Source organism: Cupressus sempervirens, chromosome 10 (genome assembly GCF_028749045.1).
Source record: "Cupressus sempervirens isolate cs-2001-9-10 chromosome 10, ASM2874904v1, whole genome shotgun sequence".
Classification (NCBI taxonomy): domain Eukaryota; kingdom Viridiplantae; phylum Streptophyta; class Pinopsida; order Cupressales; family Cupressaceae; genus Cupressus; species Cupressus sempervirens.
In genome coordinates, this window is record NC_143127.1 from 740,487,585 (window position 1) to 740,510,778 (window position 23,194).

The following is a 23,194-nucleotide window of genomic DNA, read 5'->3' on the forward strand; positions in this document are numbered from 1 at the left end:
TAAAATGGAAAGCCCCACACTAGTACATTGGGCCTCTATTTTTTACCAAACTTTTCGACGATAGGCCAATTGGGCTTGTCAATTTCACTTTTTTTTAATATGATCCCAATAAGGTCAAAATTTTGACCAAACTAGTGTTTTTTGTCAAAATTTTGATGAAACTTAGGTTTCTATCAAAATTTCAATGAAACTTAAGTTTATTGTCAAAATTTTGACATTGTCGAGATATAAACAAAACAAAAAAAGTAAAGTAAACATTTTATTTTGTATCCTGTAGTTTGCAAGTGCATGCGCAAGAGGGTTTTTTCAACTTGACTACAGGAAAGGGAAAGCATGGGCTTACTTAGCTAAGAGATCCAATGACAATGATTTACCCATTTTTTTACTTTAATAGGTCTACAATAACCAAAGACAATGATTTTAATAGGTTTTCAATACGTCATTTTTGGAGAATGGAAGGGAAACAGAATAGTGTGAACATAACAATCACAAGCTATAATGAATAATTCATTTGACCTAAAATTACAATGAGATCAAGGCACCACAAATCAACTTTAGAGAATAAATATTCAACACTTCATGCTTTGAATCTAAGAAGATTGTAATGATGGGTGTTCCTCAACCGCTGAATGTTGGCCAATTTGCAATGAAATTTTAAAATTTTACTCATGACTTGTATTCAAAATCAAAACCAAGTCAAGTGTCTTAGCTCTTTTGTCAATTACCCATGTGGTAATGTATTGAAATTCAACATTTAACTACTTCCAACAGTGCAAATGTTGATGGGTGACACCCCACAAATTACATACATCAACATGTCTTGAATTGGATATATGATGTCCACCTAATGAGTTTAGAAGGATTCTCATGATGGGGGCAAAAATGTATGAATGTTCTATGCTATTATCAGAGAATAATTATAAGATATATATAAAACAAAAGGTTAATATGTGTACCTCCTAATGGGAGAATAATGATGAGATGTACACAAATAAAGATGAATCTATGTTTTTTTTTAAAGTAAAGAAAAGATAAATGTAGATATCTTTTGATGAGAGATATATAGGACAAGATGAATGTCATTCTCCATGTCAAAAAAAATAGCACTGTGATCATGTTTTTGATAAGAAAAATAGGTTTTGAAGGGAGCCTGAAACCCCTTACAAATTATGAAATTTTCAAAGAAGCCCAAACCAAACAAAACTACACTCCAAAGGTGAAACAAGTCACCCAACACGACACAGTGAGCAAGGTGGCATCACAAATAACACAGTACTCATTAGCCACATAAACAAGTTTTGAATGGGCACCTAAAACCCCTAACAGGTTTTTAAGGGTGCTTATAACCCTACACAAAACAACAACTCAAGGTGGAATAGGTCACCAAACAAAAGGTGACCAAGGTGGCAACACATATAAAACAGAACACTACAGCCACAAAAATAGGTTTTGACTGAGCTCCTAAAACTCCATGGTAAGACACATTACAAAGAACTATAGGCCAAAAGAGCTAGGGGAAACTATAGAGGAAAATAGGCCAAAAGCTAGGGGAAACTATAGAGGACAATAGGCCAAAAGCTAGGAGATTTTACTTTCCCTTTTGACCCCTTCTATTTGGACCATAATTCCATATCAAAAGAGGGATTGGAGGGCTTGACCTTTTTTCCTTTTACTATAGTCCATGCATCCTCCACCAAACTAGTAGCCTTCTACCATTGAAAATCAGCACCATCATAGCTAGAACCTAAAATCCCTGAAGCCAAGGAACAAGCTGCAGAAGAGGAAGTGACAGCAGAAGCCTGAGATGGAACAACAACACACTAAAAAGGAACCATGGGAGAAGCTACCTTGGAAACACCATAAAATATGGCAGCAAAATCTAGAGATGGACTAGCTATCACCATAGAAGGAGCCGAAGGTGAATCCACCATCAATATGCTAGGAGTAGACAAAATAATAGAGACAACAGCCAAGTCCATACCAGAAACTGGGAGAGATAAACCAGTTGCCACCACAGAAGGAGCCAAAGGAGTGGATAGACTAACAGAGATAGTAGCAGAATCCACACCAAAAATTGGGACAATACAATCCAAAGATGAACTAGTACCCAGGGCAGAAGAGACAAAAGTATTAGCCACCACTGTAGGGGAAACATATGAAACAATAAAGGAATCCACCTTCAAAGTATCCTGAAAAGAAACACCCAACCCATCCCCAATAGAGGGAGCTTTCTAAATAGAGTAGTGATCATCCGAACCCCCTTCTACTAAGAAGGTGACTTATTCAATCTAACCTTTCTAGTGGAGCATCTAAGTGCCAGGTGGCCAGTCTTTTGGCATATCCAACATCTCAGTGGGATTCCCTCATAATCAAGAAGTTGATTCCAAGAGCCACTGGGAGAGACCAATTTAATCATTTATGGGAGTCCCTTAGATACATCTATCTCCATAAGGATGCATGCATATGTCATACGAAACACATTGCAATATGTAGAGTCAACCATCAAAAAATCCCCTAAGGTATCCCCCATGGCCTCCATAACTAACTTGATCTATAAGTGAAGGGGAAGGTTAGGCAGCTTTACCCACAAAGGAATCTTGTTAAATGATTCAATAGACGGATCAAAACTTGCATACCAAGGCTTAGCCATCAAGGGGAACCTCTCCTCCCAAGAGAAACCATGCCTTAGGATGGCATTTCGATCCTCCATAGAAGTAAATTTCACAATAAAAAAGCCCTTTGCCACAGGGAATCTGGACAATACCTGAAACTAAAGGCTCCCAAAATTTGGAAATCCAAGCATGTAGATCCAATAGAGAGGGCGAAAAACCCTTAAAATGAAATATGGAAACAATAGAGGAGTAATCCTCCACTTGAGTAGAAATCTCATCAACAATATCAAATTCAAGTATAATCACAGGCTTACTTACTATAACAAGCACAAAAACACGAGCCCCTAGACACATAACCTGTCCACCAAGACCAGCCTCATAGGTAGCCACATCAACATAGGAAATGGAAAAACTGCTCATAGCTCTTGTGGAACAAATATCCCCACCAAGAATAGGAGAAGCCCTAGCCTAAAAAGCCACAACAAAAACCACATCAGGACTGAAAGTCAGAGTTGCTGCCATAAAGCCAGATGCAAGTTTTGAAGCCAGACATAGGATCTAGATGTAGGAGCCAAAGTTGGATGTAGAAGCTAGATGTGAGAGCTGAAGCCGAACACAAAAGCCCTAGCAAGAGCCAAAGTCGGATGTAGAAGCTAGATGCAGGAGCCGAAGCTAGATGCAGAAGATTAGTACTATGATCATGTTATTCAAAGGTAGAATTTTTTTTTTCTAATCATGTCACTTTACATCCTAATCATCCCTCACAGAATTTTGGAATTCTTTCCATTGTAGTGTTGTGATATATCATGAGACTTCATCAATTTCTAGTATTTGCTAATTTTTAGTGGTTAAGAATTGTTATTCTCATGGAAAATAAAACATAAATTGTTCTCAACTTCTAATTATAAGTAAAAAAATGGAACAATTAACATTATAAGATCCAATTATGGTGCTATATTTACCTCATAAGAGGCATATGTATGTTGAAGAGAAGAGGGAGGAATCTATTCTATGCAGAAATTTTATTAGAATTAGAATTAGAGAAGGTAGTGTTTGAAAGGGTCAAATCATTTTTAATAAATTAAGAAAATGAGGATAAAAGAGAGTAATTAAAATTTCAAAAGGTAGAGTTTTGAAAGGGTCAAATCATTTTTATAGAAGAATGATAAATTAAGTGTTTCTAATGTGAAAGAAGAATAATGGTAATATGAAATGTCCCCTTTTCTGATTTTATATGATATTTCAAGCCTCTAATCAGATTTTTAAAATCAAACAACCAATATTTCAAAGATCTACCAATTTCTCAATAAACCCCAAATTGGGTATGCCCGAAATAGTGCCAAAAACTTCACAGCTTCACATATTATTAATAAATCTAAAAGTGGAAATTTTTATAGAAATTTAAGTAGCATAATAGCTTACAAAATGACATTTCTAGATCTATATAACATTTACACAACAGCTCCCAAAAGGAGGACAAAAACAATGCTCGTTGGGCTCCCGAAAATAACACAAAATAGCTCGAAAACACCACAAAACACTAATAATCTATCACAGAAGTTTAATCATGACCCAATAGATATATTCAGCTCTATTTTAACATCTAAATGTCTAAAATATAGCATCAACCCAAACTGATCTGAAATACTCAACCGGAAACACCAAACTCTTACAAAAAAACACACCCGAAAATTCACAAATTTGCATTGTTCAGCACAAGGGAAAACTCTGCATGATCTTGCACATGGAATGACTTTAAACTCCCATCTTTAGCCTTCCCAAAAACTCGCAAAATTCCATCCTTGGGTCTCCTTCTCCACGGGTTTGGCAGCCTTTGAAGAACAACAAAGCAATGAGCAAAAATCAAGTTCTAGAATGAGCCCAAAATGCCTCCAAATCCCTTAAAAGAGGGCATAACCCTAACTCACGTCCAAGAGGGGTTAATAAAATATATTTTAATAATAATTTTTCATTTATTAGTCCATTGGTTTCCAAAGATTAGCCCCTTTTTCTAAAACTTCACCTTTTTGGGCCTGCTTGCCTTAGCAAATATTATTATTTTAATTATTTGAAAAGGGGACATGACAAGTCCTCCCCTCCCAAATATTGCTTGTCCTCAAGAAATGAAGGTTGGAATGCTCAAGAATATGTGCTCCTTCCCAAGTTGTATCCTCCAGTGGTAATCCTTTCCATTTGACTAAATGCTTTATGATGCTCCTATTTCTCAATATTTTCTCTCTTGTATCCAAAATCTCTTCTAGTATCAAAACTAATTTCCTTTCATCATCAAGAGGTGGTAATTCTATAGATACTATGGTTTGCTGGCCTAGAACTTTCTTCAAGAAAGATACATGGAAAATATTATGTATTTTGCTGTTTGGTGGGAGCTCCAATTCATAAGCTACCTCTCCTACCTTCTTGGTGATCTTATAAGGCCCATAGAACCTTGGCTTGAGTTTCTCTACCCCACTCTTCTCCAAGGTGCTTTGCTTATATGGCTGCAACTTGACAAATACCAAATCTCCCACCTCAAAAGATCTTTTTATCCTTTTCCTATCAGCATAAAACGTCTGTTGGTTTTCTGCATGTTGTAGATTATCCTTGAGAGACCTTATTATGCCTTGGCTTTGCTTGACGATATCACTTATTGTAGGTACTCTGCTATCTGAAAGTACTAGATCAACAAAGGAAAGGGTATCATAACCATAAAGAGCATGAAAAGGAGGCATACCAATAGACATGTGATGAGATGTATTGTAACAATACTCCCCTAGGTGCAACCATTTCACCCAAGCATGTTGTTGATTTGAAACATAGTTCCTCAAATATCCCTCTATCCATTTATTAACTATCTCTGTTTGTCCATCTGTTTGAGGGTAATAGCTAGTACTGGGAGTGAGTTCAGTTCCTGCCAATTGAAAGAGCTCCTTCCAAAAAGAGCTAAGGAATCTACTATCCTGATCACTGACAATGTTTCTAGACAAGCCATGTAATCTAAAAATTTCCTTGAAGAACAATTTAGCCACTTGTGATGCCTTGAAATCAGATGTGATAGGAAATAAATGTGCATGCTTAGTTAATCTATCTACCACCAAATATATGTAATCCTTACCTTGAACCTTGGGCAACCCAGTGATGAAGTCCATTGAAATACTTTCCCATTTTTGTTTAGGAATAGGAAGTGGCTGCAACAACCCTGCAGGAAAATTTTGCTCACTCTTGCTTTGTTGGCATACCATACATTCCTTAATGTGTTTAAGGACATCCTCCTTCATACCCTTCCATGAAAACCACTCTCAAATTTTCCTGTATGTCTTGAAGTATCCCTGATGACCAGCCAAAAGTGTATCATGAAAGGCCCTTAATATCCTCTCCTTAGTTTTTGATCCTGGCACTACGAAGATCTTGTTCTTGTAATAAATCGATTCATCAATAACCTTGTACCTATTATCATCCACTAACTTATCCAAAATTTGGTTGCAAAGGAATCTTTAGCATACTCTAAAATTATGGAGACTTTCCAATCAACAGAGATAGGTGTTAAGAAACACAGAGTGGGCTTTCTTGAGAGAGCATCAGCAACCACATTATTCTTTCCTTTCATGTATTCAATATCAAAATCATAAGTTTGCAATTTTCTTACCCATTTTTGTTGACGATCATTCAAATCCCTTTGGTTCAAGAAGAACCTGAGGCTATTATGGTTTGTCTTTATAATGAATCTCCCACATACCAAATATTGTCTAAACTTATGAAGTGCATGCATGATTGCCAACATTTCCTTATCATAGATGGAGTAACCTTTCTCTGATTGATTTAGTTTTTTAATCTCAAATGCTATTGGATGTACCCTTTGAGATAGGACAGCCCCTATACCTTCTCCAGAAGCATCACATTCAACAACAAAAGGTAAAGAGAAATATGGAAATGCAAGCATAGGGCATGAACTCATTACCTCATTAAGCTTATCAAATGTTTTTTGTGCCTCTTCTGTCCAAACAAAAGCTCATTTCTTTGTCAAATCAGTTAAGGGGGCAGCAAGCTGAGAAAATCCCTTGGAAAATCTCCTATAGTAGCTACACAACCCAAAGAAACCTCTCAACTGTGTAAGATTAGTGGGTGGAGGCCAATCCAAAATTGCTTGGATTTTTTGTTGATTAACCTGTACTCCTTTAGAACTTATAATATGTCCCAAATATAGGATCTTTGTCAACCAAACTCACATTTAGATAGCTTAGCATAGAAGGATTGCTGCTCCAAGATTCCCAAAATACTGTCTATGTGCTTAAGATGCTCTTCCCATGTTTTATTGTAAATCAAGATATCATCAAAAAATACCAAAACAAATTTTCAAAGATGTTGGATGAATACCTTATTCATACAAGATTGGAATGTTGCAGGTGCATTAGTGAGGCCAAATGACATAGCAAAAAATTCAAAGTGCCCATAGTGACAATTGAAAGTAGTCTTTTCCACATCTTCACTCCTCATTCGGATTTGATGGTACCCTAATCTTAAGTCAATTTTTGAGAAGTATACAACACCATGCAACTCATCAATGAGTTCATCTATCCATGGTATGGGATACCTATTCTTTATGGTCTTCTTGTTTAGAGCCCTATAGTCTATACACATTCTCATTGTACCATCCTTTTTCTTGACAAGTACCACAGATGATGCAAATGGACTAGAGCTAGGCCTTATGAATCCCATGTTTAGGAGTTCCTTAATAGTTTTTTCAATTTCTTCCTTATAACCTCTATGATGGTGGTATGGGGTTGTTATAACTGGTTTGGCACCCTATTCTAACTCTATAACATGCTCAAAACCTCTATCTGGTGGTAATCCTGGAGGCAAGTCATTGAAAACTATACTATGCTTATCAAGAATATTTTGAATTTCAAAATGGAAATTACCTTGATTCTTTGGAGAGCTTGTTGGATGGATTATGACTCCTATTGCCCATGCTACTTGTCCTCTTCGAAAAGTCCTCTCCATCCTCTTTGTAGAGACCGTCTTAGGTGCTCCATTCGATAAGCCTCTCAATAAGACTTTTTTTCCATTGGAATGAAATTTAAACTCCATAGTTTGATGGTTCATGTAATAGACTCCAATAGGGTGCAACCATTAAACACCCAATACAAGATCTGTCTCCCCAATGCTAACAACATAGAAGTAATCACATAACTCATATTCTCCTAAGGTCATCTTGATTTGTTTCACCACCCATGTGCAAGGCATAGTGAATCCATCAGCTATAGTAACATTGAATTTCTCAAAATCTTCTACTTTAAGCCCTCTTTTCATGACAAATCCCTCATCAATAAAATTGTAAGTTGCCCCACTATCAAGAAGAACTGTCAACCTTTGCCCTGCTAGTACCCCTCAAATTCGAAAGGGATGGTATCTTGGGACTCCTGATAATGCTACTAAAGTGCCATCCTTGTTGATTTCTTTTTCTTTATCTTCTTCTTCCTCCTCCTTAGTGTCATGAAATTCCTCATGCTCATTTGAATTAGATTCTGAAGCAACTTCAATATAGTGCACTTGACCTTTCCCCAAACATCTATGTCCTGGAACCCATGGTTCTCTACAAGTGAAACAAAGCTTTTTCCTTCGTAATTCACTCCTAGTCTCTTCATCTACCTTCTTTTTTGCCACATTTATCACATCTTTTGGTGGTAGTGTTGGAAAAGTCTTTTTTTGAAAATTCCCCTTATGTTACCAAAGATTTGGGGTTTTTTTATTAGTGACTGGTCTCATAGGCATGCAAGTTTCAAGTTGTAAGCTTCTTTTGATAGCTTCCTGTAAGGTTGAGGGTGAGAAAGCCTTAACCAAACCCTTAACAGAATCTTCCAAACCATCAAGAAAAAGATAAACAATCCTCTTTTCACTCATATCAGGTACCATAGCAGCCACTTTTTGAAACTCTTCTATATACTCATTAACTGATTTGGTTTGCTTCAACTTTGACAATTCTCTAAAATACTCTTCATCATCCTTGAGGTCAAATCTATCTATCTTCCAAACCATCAAGAAAAAGATAAACAATCCTCTTTTCACTCATATCAGGTACCATAACAACCACTTTTTAAAACTCTTCTATATACTCATTAACTGATTTGGTTTGCTTCAACTTTGACAATTCTTTAAAATACTCTTCATCATCTTTGAGGTCAAATCTATCTATCACTCTTTGACTAAAATCATCAAATGTAGTTACCTAATCATGACCTTGAGTCGTCATTCCATGAAACCACCAATCATAGGCTGCATCTTCCAAGTGTAGACTTGCAAATTGAATAGCATCACTCTCCTTCATGGGGTTAAGTGTGAAGAAGGTCTGTAATTTTTGTAGCCATGCTTTAGCTGAAATTTTATTTGTTCCATCAAAAGTAGGTGTTGTAAACTTGCTTATTTTATTTTTGAGTTCTCTTCCACTTATGTTGTGCTCCCTCCTATAGTCTTTCTTGGGCATCAAAGTGTTCACCATATCCACATATTCTCTAAAAGGAACCGAACTGCGAAAGTCATCATCTAAGCCATTGTAAGTAGCTCTTAATGTAATCAAGTTACCTATAACCTCTTCCATGGGATTAGGGGCTGGATTTGGCACTGATGGCTCATCTATAGGCAAGAAAGTAGTTTTTGTTGATTTAGAGGGTGTGGGTTTCAGATTTCTTGGCTCCTCTGAAGTGCTCCCTTTCTCATTAATAGATGCAACTCCTTGCAATTTTTTTGTCAATATTCGCAAAGCCTCTCTAGTTTCTGCCAAACTATCCACTATTTTTTTATGAGTATTTTGGATGTCTTGGAAGAATTTCTTTGCCATCTCATCTAGATCAGCCATACTTTTTCCTTCTTTGGATTTTGTACTTTTAATTTCAACTGGAGGTTTGATCAAAATTTCTTTATTCTTTTCTCGCTGCAAATATCTCTTTTCTCTTTCACTTAGTTGCATGCAAACTTCTACAAACCCTCAGGCTGGCAAGATCATAGCTCTGATACCATTGAAATGTCCCTTTTTCTGATTTTATATGATATTTCAAGCCTCTAATCAGATTTTTAAAATCAAACAACCAATATTTCAAACATCTACCAATTTCTCAATAAACCCTAAGTCGGGTATGCTCGAAATAGTGCCAAAAACTTCACAGCTTCACATATTATTAATAAATCTGAAAGTGGAAATTTTTATAAAAATTTCAGCATAATAACAGCTTACAAAATGATATTTTCAAATCTGTATAACATTTACAAAAATGCTCCCAAATGGAGGACAAAAACAATGCTCATCAGGCTCCCGAAAATAACACAAAATAGCCCGGAAACACCACAAAACACTAATAATCTATCACATAAGTTTAACCACAACCCAATACATATATTCAACTCTATTTTAACATCTAAATGTATGAAATATAGCAGCAACCCAAACTGATATGAAATAGTCAACCGGAAACACCAAACTCTTACAAAAAAACACACCCGAAAACTCACAAATTTGCATTGTCCAGCACAAGGGAAAACTCTGCATCAGCTTGCACATGGAATGGCTTTAAAATCCCATCCTTAGCCTTCCTAGAAACTTGCAAACTCCCATCCTTGGGTCTCCTTCTCCACAGGTTTGGCAGCCTTTGAAGAACAACAAAGCAATGAGCAAAAATCAAGTTCTGGAATGAGCCCAAAATGCCTCCAAATCCCTTAAAAGAGGGCATAACCCTAACTCACATCCAAGAGGTGTTAATAAAAAATATTTTAATAATAATTTTTCATTTAATAGTCCATTGGTTTCCAAAGATTAGCCCCTTTTTTTGAAACTTCACCTTTTTGGGCCTGCCTGCCGTAGCAAAGATTATTATTTTAATTATTTGAAAAGGGGACATGACATAATAGGAGAGTTAGTAAGGATAAGATAATTTAATTTGGAGAGATCTTTGTATCGAAAATATATAATTTAGGTTGTTCAATATTCTTTGGAATTATTTAGTTTCAAACCATTCTAAATTAATTTTTCATTTCTAATATTTGAATATTTAGTCTTGAATTTTAGTTTTTATCTCTTTTTTTGTTTACTTCTCATTGTTTTACAATTGTAGTATAAATAGATGTTTTTTTATGCATCAATTTTTTGTTGGGCTTCATACTTTTTTCTATCTTGTTTTGTAAAAAATGTGCCAACATTTTTTAAAAAGACATCTTCAAAAACAACAAAAGAATATCAAATAGCATCAAGAAACAAGAAATTAAAAGAAAGGAAAACACAAGCAAATCATGAACACAACATTGAAAGGAGCTAAAAATAAAAAATAAAAACACAAAACATGCAACCCATGAACCATAAAACCACAACCTAATTAAAATGATTTGAATCAAAAATGTTTCATGGGGCGCTAAAAAAACTCATTTGAACAATTATTTCCATAATGAATTGCAGACATCTATTGGTAAATAGACTTGTCACTTTGAAATTCTTGACAATGTGCCCAATGGAAGTGTGAAAAACTAAATACAACTATAGGATAAAGAATGAACATGGTAAAGGCAACATTCACTCTTCTAAAATAATGAAAGCTATTTTGTAATTCTAATTTTGAGTTGTAAGAATTTGGTATAGCTTTGATACCATGTAAGAATTTTCCTAAGGCAATAATTCAACTCCAAGATCAAGAAGCTTAGTAGATAACACAAGAGAGACAAATGATGATCAAATGAGAATGGATATCAAATGATTGGATATCAGATATTTAGATATCATATAATTGAATTAATCAGATAATTGGAAATACATTATAGAAGTTCCTTGTATATAAAGGCAACTGATACGACTAGGAGTCAGCAATGAGATAAGTATAACAACTAAGCACATGTCCACCAAGAGTGGATTATCCTCTATTGTGCATGAATTTACATGCAACAATAAGAGCATAAGAATCTAAAGGTGTATCTCATAAAGAGATGTAGTAGACAACATGTGCTCAATTGGAGTACAAACTATTGTGTTGTCTATATGACAACTCATATGAATATGCAAACTCCTAGGTGTCTACATGACAACTAATATGCTAATGCATTAACCTAAGTAAACTTAAGTAAAGTGTAATTAGTAGATACTTAATTACACCAACACCCCCCCTTAAGTACAACTTAGGGAAATTTACTTAAGCTCACAAAAGCTAAATAATAATGCAAGATGGGTCCCAACTACTAGGCCATGTTAGGTACCCATGTACAATATGCAAGTGCAAATGATATGCAATTCAATCTCACATAAAGTGAAGAAAGAGGGAAAACCACATGTGAAAAATCCCCCTCCAAAAAAGAGAGAAGAAAAATAAAGTAAGATGCATGTATGGATGGATGTAATCAAGACCCCCCTATTATGACATACATCATGCATATACAATAGAGAATCCCTCCTTGAGAAGGAAATAAGGAGAAATGAAATTCCCCCCATAGTGAATGATCTCCTATAGGAATGATGAGTAGTTGAAGACAAAAGAGAATCCAATACCTACAAACAACATTTCTCCCTTTAGGAAGAACATACACCAAATACAAATGCAAGAAGGCTTCCCATTGTGGATAGGAAGATGGAAGGAGAATCCATATGAAGTATGTAGTCTCTAAAGTCTAAAGATGTGTCACCATGTCCTTGAATACTGAAGATGCCACAAACCAATCAAGATCAAGTCCAATAAAAGAAGATGACAGACAAGGAACTAATGGTAAATGCTTTGTATAGGAATGTGGATCAAACTCCAAAGACCAAGATGCCTCCTCAACAAAAGTAGGAAGAGAAACAAAGAAGCCCCCCCTCAATGTAGAATTTACACCCATGAAATATGCTCTTGGATCAATGTAGATGCTACACCATGAAAAGTGAATGATATTTCTCCCTTGAGGAAGAAATGGTGGCATGGGTGTACAAAAGAATCCTCCCCAATCAATAGGAAGACCTCTCAGAATGTAATTTGTCTTAGGAAAATGCATAGGAATCTATAACACATGATTATGATCAAATATTCAATCTAACATCTCAAGTGAAGTTTGAGATTCATGTAAAGCAATGTCCAAAGACTCAAATGTCTTCTCAGAAGTGAAAAGGACATCCTACAAATGTTGTAAGAAAGTATCCACAATCATGTCAAACTCAAAAGAAAGATCAAGTGGAGAATCATGAGGGTTAGAGTGTTCCCTTGCAACAATTGAAGAAGGATCATCCTCGATAAAGAGAAGATGTATATCATCAATAGTGTCTCCCATATCCTCAATGTATGACTCCATAAACAAACTTGCAATGTCTTTCAAGAAGTCATCCCAAGGAACTAAGTCTGGAAGACAATGAATATCTTGTTGCACTGAATCATGTGAATCCATGACTGTGTGAATACAAGCATCATCAGAAATAATAGTAGATGTAATTATCTCAATAAGAGAATTAGCAGTTGCAACTAGAGGTAAAAGATCTTTTAGGAGTGGAAGAACATGTGGATCTCCATACATCTCCCAAAGATAGATCCAAATATCATAAAATTTAGTTGACTTCATGTCATCAAGTGAATCCATAACCTCCATAATCATATGTAAAAAGAGTGCACAAAAAATGGTTGTAATAGTGTCACCATTATATGAAAGTCCTTTCATATATGGCAATGCATTATTTTCACTAAGATAAGTGAGAACTAATTCACTCCATTGCTTATAGTTCTGTATTGTCAAGGTAGTTAAATCTTCCTCATTCATGATGTACTAATCAATGCAAACCCCCCAAAATAGATTCTTTGGCACTTTATACTAAGTGTGTGTACAATTGGCCACTTGCCAATTTTGGGCCAAAGTGGAACTCTAATTTTTGATATTTACAACTGAAAATATGAAGCTATATATGACTCAACAAGATAAGCCACAAGATCTCTCAAGGATATAATTAATTACAAGTGCCAAAATAGGCCAAAAATGATGAAATGTTGAAAGTACTATGTCTACTCAAAATTATTCCAAACTAATTCCTTTCATTCTCAGGAATAGAGATCACAAACAATATGAGAATAGAGATCTCTATTCCCCGAATGAAGCCTCTGAAGTTGTAAAAATTGGGATTGGTAATTTTTAGAAAAAATCAGGAATAGAGATCACAAACAACCTGTACCAATGTGTAGATCATGAAATTATATTCCAAAACAAAAAAAATTGCTAAAAAAAAGAGTCTGTATGAGGGAGATATCAAATTTTGAAAATCACCTCTATAATTATTTTTCCTAAATCACTGCCATCGCAACTCCAAAAATCAAATGACTCTAGATTTCACCTCAAATATCCAATTTTGATGAAACAAGAGTTGATTTGGGGGTTTTTTGACCTTTTGAATGTGATACCTACATCTGATTTGCACCAACAAGCTCCAATCTTGACCTACATAAAAAATCTCTCTAATGGCTATACAATGAAACTCCTATGGCTTTGATACCATGTAATAATTTGGTATAGCTCTTAAGAATTTTCCTAAGGCAATAATTAAATACCAAGATCAAGAAGTTTAGAAGATAGCACAAGAGAGAGAAATGATGATCAAATGAGAATGGATAACAGATGATTGCATATTAGATATTTAGATATCAGATAATTGGATTAATTAGATAATTGGATAAATCCATTATAGAAGTACCTTGTATATATAAAGGCAATTGATATGACTAGGAGTTAGCAAAGAGATAAGCATACCAACTAAGCACATGTTCACCAAGAGCGGATTATCCTCCATTGTGCATGAATGTACGTGCAACAATAAAAGGATAAGAATGAAAAGGTGTATCTCATAAAGAGATGTAGTAGACAACATATTCTCAATTGGAATACAAACTACTGTGTTGTCTACATGACAACTCATATGAATATGCAAACTCCTAGGTGTCTACATGACAACTAATATGCTAATGCATTAACCTAAGTAAACTAAAATAAAGTGTAATTAGTAAATACTTAATTACACCAACATGAGTGATAATCATAATTCAATATTGAGTCATCATGTAGAATTTATTTTTTTTCCTCAATAAACTCTTTACTCTTGCAATGGCGTAGAAGAGGAAGGCAGGCATGCAAGGCAATTTTTGTTAGTTAACTATACAAGTTGATGCGGGAGCATTCTGGGGAAGTCAACAATCTTGTATGTAGGGGCTTCGTGCTTAATTTTATGGAGTTATGATTTGCATGGTTGGGGATTTTTTTGAGGCATATTTGGGAAGCTTTCATTAAGAGCGCATAAAGGTTAGAGTTATTGTCTTGGAGTTAGAGCCATTTTGGTGATTGTTGGTAATGTATTTATGATTTACTAGCAGACATTGGAGACTGTATTTATGAGCTTTGATCTAAGGGATTTGGTGTTCATAATCTTGGATATGGATAGTGGGATAACACATGAACCTATTTCTAAGTCTGTGCATTCTTATGTGGTGTTATGAGTTAGTTATGCAATAGCATCTTGGGGCTTTAAGAAATCTTGCATCAAAAACAACAAATTTTCTCTCATTTTCATGGGTAGCTTGTGTGTCATGTAGTCATTGATCCTTAATGAATGATCCTTTACAATCTTAGGTTCTTAAAGAGGACCTAAATACTACCTTTGGCTAAGAGTGCAAGTCTTAATTCATCCATAGTTGGGAAATATTGTCATTTTCCTCGGGTATTAATTTTCAGCCAATTTTCACGAAATGTGTGGAGTTTTTTGTCTTGTGCAGTTCTATATGATGACATGGAATCTTTCCCTCTTAGAGACATTTTATTGAGTCATGTATGGACCTAAATCTAACTTAGCATCATTTTTTTTTCATATTTTCTATTGTTTTGGTTTACTCTTCCAAGGCTGGACCTATAATCTAATTAATTGCTTGACTAGATAATTTGTGGCTTAACTAGCTATACAAGAAGCTTGGGTTGATGTAGAAATCAAGATTCCACATCATTCGTAGAGAAGTAGCTAAGATAGAAAAGTGTGAGAAGAGTTAGTAGTTGTGGTTTAGAAACAAGGAGATTTCTTGGTGTCTTGCAAGCATAAGTTTAGATCTTGTTAGAGGTTTCTACTAGATTGCTATTATGTTATAGATCTGGGCTAGGAAGAATTTGAGTTGGATCTTGAGGGATCTTGTAGAACTATTACTTTCTTTGTATTTGTCCATAACCAAGAAGGCCTTACAGCCTGATACATTGCATGTAATCAGTTATTTTATGAATAAAGAGATGTGTTTGGTATCAGATCTTATTTATTTTGTTGTGTTTCTGATGTGTGGTTATTGCTAGGGGCTAGGACATCTCCTTTAGGGATTCTCTAGTGATGCACTACATCAGGTGGTATCAGAGCAAAAGTTGGAACTGGTTGATTATTCTAGAGGGTTTAAAAAGATCTTGGAAGATGGCTCCAAGAAGATTGGGCCCTAGGGTGATTGAAGATCTCTATGATGTCATGGAAGTAAGGATCTTAGAGAAGGTTAAACCAGATTTCCCATCTAAGATGGAGTTGATGAAGAGTGATATGATCACTAAGATCGTAAGTGCTATGGGTGGTGTACCTTGGCATGTGAGTACTAAAGATGGTTATGAGGAAGTTTTTGAAGACTTTGAGGTAGCTAAATAAATTGGTGAGGATAGAACTAATCATGTGGAGAGACCTATAGGAAATAGGGCTAGTGAGTTTGATAGATCTAGGTCTCAATTGAAGCCTAAGCATAGGATGGATGTTTCTAAATTTTTAGGTACTTTGAATCCTAAAGACCTAATTGATTAGATTGGTGAATTGGAAGACTACTTTGAGTTAGAGGATATTGAAGATCCACTTAGCGTGAGGTTGCACAAACTAAGTTGAAAGGACATGCTTCTCTTTGGTGGAATAAGTTGTAGCAAGATCAAAAAGGAGAAGGTGAATTAAAAATCACTAGATGGAGGTTGATGGTGACTAAGTTGAAGGTTACATTCATTCTTGTTGATTATGAATGTGATTTGTTTAAGAACATGTAGAATCTGTAGTAGAAAGATATGACTATGAAAGATTATACATAGGAGTTTTACAAGTTGACTATTCAATCTAGACATAGAGAATTGTCTAAGGAGAAGGTGGCTAAATATATTAATGGTTTGAGATTTAATATTTAGGATGAGGTTGGTATGTTGAATATCCCTTCAGTTGAGGATGCTTATCAGCATGCTTTAAGAGAAGAAGAGAAGTTGAAGAGGAGACAAAAAGGTAATCCTTGAGGGAAGGAGAAACCTGATTGCTTGGTGAAGAACAAACAAATTGATATAGATGAATTGAAACTTGTTGAACAGAGGAAGTAGATAGACAAAGGTTAATTTAAGGGTACATTCTAAAAATGTCATGAAGAAGGACATAGAGCTTATGAATGTCCTAAGGTTGGTAAAAAAAGAAGTGTTGCGGTGCAAGAGGTTGAAGGCTTGGTGAATGAATATGAGCAGGATGGGGACAACTTTTTGATTCAAAGAGTGTTTCTTGGTAAGAAGACACTGGAACCTTGTCAAAGGATGAATTTTTTCATGACTCATTGAAAGTCTGGTGGTAAGATTTATAATGTGACTATAGATGGTGGTAGTATTGATAAGCTAGTTACTAGAGAGATGGTTCAAAATCTTGGTTTGAAGAGGGTAAGACATTCATGTCCTTATAGGATTGGTTGGTTACAAGATGAACACACTTTGGAAGTGAGGGAGCAATGTCTTGTTGATTTTCAAATTGGGCAATATAAGCATCAAGTATTGTATGATATTGTGGACATGAGTAGTTGTCACATATTACTTGGTAGACCTTGGCAGTATGATTGTAGGGTTGTTCATGATTGTGTCAAGATTGTGACTACTATTAAGAAAGGTGGTAGGAAACATTCCTCAATTCCTTTGTAGAATAAAGAACTTGGTAGGAGGAACTTGAGTATTGGTAGTTGAGTTCAGTTGAAGGATTTTGAAAGGGTTAGAGATTAGTGTGGAAAGAAAACCTATTTTGCACCAAAGACAAATGTGAAGATGACAATTGCAGAAAAGGAGTTACAAAAGGAGAATAGAGAGAAGAGTGTATAAGTTGATGTGGTCGAGGATATGTATGTCAAGAAAAATTTTGGGGTTTATGAATTGATCCTTGAAAGATGTTCTTAATAGATGGAAGAACATCTTTACTTCTCCCATCAGGTGTATGATACAGGAGCATTCTAGGGAAGTCGACAATCCTATATGTAGGGGCTTCATGCTTGAGTTTTTGGAGTTATGATTTGTGCAGTTGGGTGTTTTTTCAAGAAATATTGGTGAACCTTTCCTTAAGAGTACATGAAGTTTGGAGTTATTGTCTTGGAGTTAGATCCATTTTGGTGATCGTTGGTAATGTATTTTTGATTTACCAGCAGACTTTGGAGACTATAGTTGTGAGCTTTGATCTGAGGGAGTTGGTGTTCAAACTCTTGGATTTAGATAGTAGGATATAACATGGACCTATGTCTAGGTGTGTGAATTATTATATGGTCTTATGAGTTAGTTATGCAAGAGCTTCTTGGGGCTTTAAGCAATCTTACATTAAAACAACAATTTCTCTTATTTCTGCAGGTATCTTGTGTGTTGTATAGTCGTTGATCCTTAATGAATGAGCCTTTGTGGTCTTAGGGTCTTAAATACCTAAAATACTACCTTTAGATAAGAGTGCAAGTCTTAATTCATCCAAAGTTGGAAAATATTGCCATTTTTCTTGGGTATCAATTTTTATCTAGTTTTCACGAAATGTGTGGAGTTTTTTGTCTTGCACAATTATTTATGATGACATGGCATCTGTCCCTCTTAGGGACATGTTATTGGGCCATGGGTGGACCTAAATATCACTTAGTATTTATTTTTGTTCATATTTTTCTATAGTTTTGGTTTACTCTTCCAAGATTGGACCTATAATGTAATTAATTGCTTGACTAGGTGACTTGTGGCTTAGTTGGCTATATAAGAAGCTTGGGTTGATGTAGAAATTAGGATACCATATCATTAGTAGAGGAGTAGATGAGATGGTAAAGTTTGAGAAGAGATAGCAATTTTGTTTTGAAACAAGGAGGTTTCTTGGTGGCTTGCGAGCACAAGTTTAGATCTTGCTAGAGGTTTCTACCAAATTGTTGTTATGTTACAAATCTAGGCTAGCTAGGATTTGAATTGGATCTTGAGGAATCTTTCAGAAATATTACTTTCTTTGTATTTGACAATAACCAAGAAGGCCTTACAACCTAGTACATTGCATGTAATCTATTATTTAATGAATAAAGAGTTGTGTTTGGTATCATATCTTATTTCTTGTGCTATGTTTTGTTGTGTGGTTATTTGTTAGGGGCTAAGACATCTCCTTTGAGGATTTTCCTACCTTTTACTACATCACAAGTTTTCAATAATAATCTTTTCCAAGTCAATAAACTAAATTCCTTCACAAGAGATGGTGATAAAAAATATCCAACCTTCAAATTCATGGGACTCCTTGTTAGATGGCTATGTTGGCAATGCCATTTGTCAATAAGGACATATGAAATACTTTTGAAATTTGGAATTTCCCTTTCTTAGGTATCATGAGCTAACTTGTAGATATGGTGTGGATGGATTGGTCCTTATTATGAAAAAAAATTCCTATACACATTCCTTGTATTTTTTTATCTTACTCTTTGTTGGCATTTTTTATTAACAATTAAACCTTGGGTTAATCCTTGCTACCACTCTATCATCAACTGCCACTACTTGTTGAGGAATAAAATTGTATGATCACATGCATTATAGTATGATTTATGGACATTAAACATGCGAAGATGTTATTCAAAAATCTTGAAAGCTAATAATTTCCAATATTGTATCTACAATTTTGAGAAGCTTGCATTTCAAATTGAAGGAGCAAGCATATCCTTGAAATTTATATTTCATCATATTTGGGTACTGATTAAAGACAAAAATGCTTCAAATTAAACTATGACTATTAACAATTCCTCTATCATTTTTCACACAACTCACAATTTTCCTTTCCTTTAAATATTTTTGATGACTTTCTCATGATAAATATGTTTACATGAAGTCTGGAAATCACTCTTCTCATTATTAATATCTATAATCTATCTCCTAATTCAAAGCTTCTTTGCCAAAATAAAAATAAATTGAACATAGCATTTCCTCATTTGTTGTTGGAATTACAAGAGGAAAGGTAAACTTCTAAGAGTGGGGGTGAATTAGTAGTTTAAACTTGGACCCATAAAACTTTCACCACACATCCATCTCATGCATTCAATAGATAAACTGAAATAACATGTAAAGCACATACATCTAAATCATGTAAACATTAAAGAAATCACACACATAACACCAAATATGATTACCGATAAACCCTCCAAGTAAGAAGGTAAAATTGGGGTGAGGATGACACCCACAAATCTTCACTACTACAATAATAATAAAGTGTATCCAATGAAGGTTACAATGTTTTGACCATGAAACATGATCTACCCTGTTAAAGGCTTACAAAGACTATTAGGTCTCACCTTATTAGAGGATTTCAACACCCTATTAGAGGTGTGTCTTGTTAGAGAACTTCAACTTACAACTAAGTAAGCACCTTGTTAAAGGATTTTGTACAGCCTATTATGACTACTCTATTAAGAGATTTAATTGAAATCACCTATTAGTGTACATGCAAAATATGTTAGCAAGAAACACTAATCTATCAAGAGAACAAAGCATTAACTAGCATAAAAGGCATAACATATATGAGAGACAAAGTGAAACCCTCAAATGAGAATATGAGCCATGGAATGGCTCTCCCAATGAGGATGGTCACTTGATTTAGGGATGAGTCCATTTGATAGGATTGTGATTGAAATGGCTTGGGAGGGGATTCAATTTATAGGCTAAGGGCTTGAGGGATGAAGGGCTAAGATTGAAGGAAAGATGAAAGCTTAAGGAGGGCTAGGATGCACTCAAAAGGGAGCACATGGATTGTGCTTGTTTAGCACCAATTAGAGAGTGACACATGTCACAAGGTGAGTGGATGGAGGAAAGGGGAAGGATGAGCCAAAAAAGGAGGCTCAAAGGATAATATCTTCATGAAGACCCTTCATTATGGCTTGTAAGAGCTTGTAAGAGTCTTTATGGCTTTTGTAAGAGCATTCATTGTTGGGTGGTTGAGATATTTTGGAGGGAGTTGAGATTGTTGACTTTCCTTGGCTTAAGAAAGTCTTAAGCTTGCTTAGGGAATGTGAAAACATTAGGGGGTGGATTAGGCTTGGGTTTAGGATTAGATTAGGGATGTTAGAGATGTGCAAGTGGATGGCATTCATGAGGGTGGGTGACTTATCGACTAAGCTTAGTTAGTATGGGTGGATGGGGTGGATTAGGCTAAAAAGAGGGTTTAGGAATAAGTTAGGGGCTTTTAGACTTGAGGGTTTTATTTATCAAATAGGTTTATTTAATAAATGGGGATTTTGGAATTAGATAGAAGAATATGATTTAATTGATAAATAATAGGTTATTTGATTTATCAATTAGGACTATAGATGATTAATTAAATTAATCAACTAGGGGATGGAAAAGGATTAATTAAATAGGAATTTAATTAATGATGCCTTTAGAGATGGCTAAATAGGATTACCAAAGCAGTGTAATCAAATTTAGGTGTCTACAGTTAGAATGTCTCGGCATAGATCCTGCAATTGGCACTTGCTTTCCTAATAATAGATCACCTCTAAGAAATATCTAATTGATCCTTCATGATTGTCTCAATGTTGTATCATTTTCCCTATCCTTTGTTCTTCTCTAACTGATTCTACAATTCACTCTCAATTCTAAGTCACCATGAATTCTCTGCATGCAAACTATTTTGTTCGCTCCTTCAATTCATCAAAAATTCCATAATATCTCTTTAAAGATTTTAGGGCTTTTTCCTACTTAAGAAGACTCTAGTGGCTTAGGGTTAGGTATGAATCTACAACTAAGATTCATCCATTTTGCTGCTTAATCCTTCCCATTTTCTAATTGGTAGAATTGATTTGCATAGGGAATCCAAATAGAGATTCATCCTTATCTCCAAAATATCAAAATCTATCTTTAAGTTAGCTCAAAAATGGTTTACATAGTTGTTTGTGCCATTACAAATAAATATTTCAAAAGTGTGTCACTCAGCATATGAAGTCCCTGATGCTCGGCATGCATTGTTTCATATACTGTGACACAACACCTACATTACTTGGCAACCACTATTTACTCGACTCTTGAATCACTCGGCATGCTCTATTTGCTCAGCACCTGAGTGACTTGGCACTCATTGCAACTTGGCATGGTTTAATATTTACATCTTGTGCTTGGCATGTATTACTAGTTTGGCATGAACTATGTAAATGGCTTAAGTGTGTTGACACTCACTTGTCAAAACCAATCTGAGATCAACATTTGTTTCATGAATCATTTGAAGATCAAATATAAAAGAAATTTCATCTTCATTTTTTTTTGTTCTAATTCATACATGTTGTAAATAATTCTATAATCCATATTTATGTCTTCATGGGAGTCAACTATTGAAAATCTTCATTACTGTAATATATGCATATTGATACAATAGATTGACCCATTAATATTCCTAAATGACTGATAAATAAATTGACAACAAACTACTTCATGATTGACAACACACACACACACAAACCTAATAATGTATGATAAAAAGGAGGTCAATGGATACATAGCAATCAAAGACAAAAGACACCACAACATTCAACACAAAAGAATAATAAGATTTTTAAATGAAAAATATAATGTGGGAAAAACCACAATAAAAACTCTCTCACTATATGAATACTGGCTACATAATTTTAGGCTCTAGACCAAGGAATCTCATTGATCCTAACTTGAATTTTACACTATGGTGTGCAACCTTAGAGAAAGATGCAATAGATTTGTAGACTAAACATTTCTTCTTCAAGATAAGATACAACATAAATTCAGTACAATGAACTATGGTTAATGAAGATATAATGCATTCTTTGAAATGATAATTATAGTGCATTGCTCTAAACATATGAAACTAACTTTACTAATACTCATCTAGAATTGTGGACCATCATACACCATAAAAAAGAAAACCTTATTCAATTAGGATTCAAGAATGAATATATATTTTGTCTCTTGTTGCATCCTTACGATCTATGCTCTAAAGTGATGTTTTTTAATGAACTTTTTTCTTATAAATAAATAAATAAATAAATATATATATATATATATATATATATATATATATATATATATATATATATATAGTTAATTTTCTTTGTTTATATGCCACCCTTACTAAAGAGACAGTAATATTTTATTATTTATTATGATATAGAAAATACTACTAATGCTTGTATATTTACATTTGATATAATTTCATCGCTTGGATATTTTCCTATGAAAAAAGTCCACTCCTAACAATATGAACCCAAAACAAACTAAGGTGACAATTTCTAGATTGTGGTCTTAGTTCAAAACAAAGGGTGATGGAAAATATTATTTCCCTTGCAAAATATGCAAGGGCTTAAACAATTGAA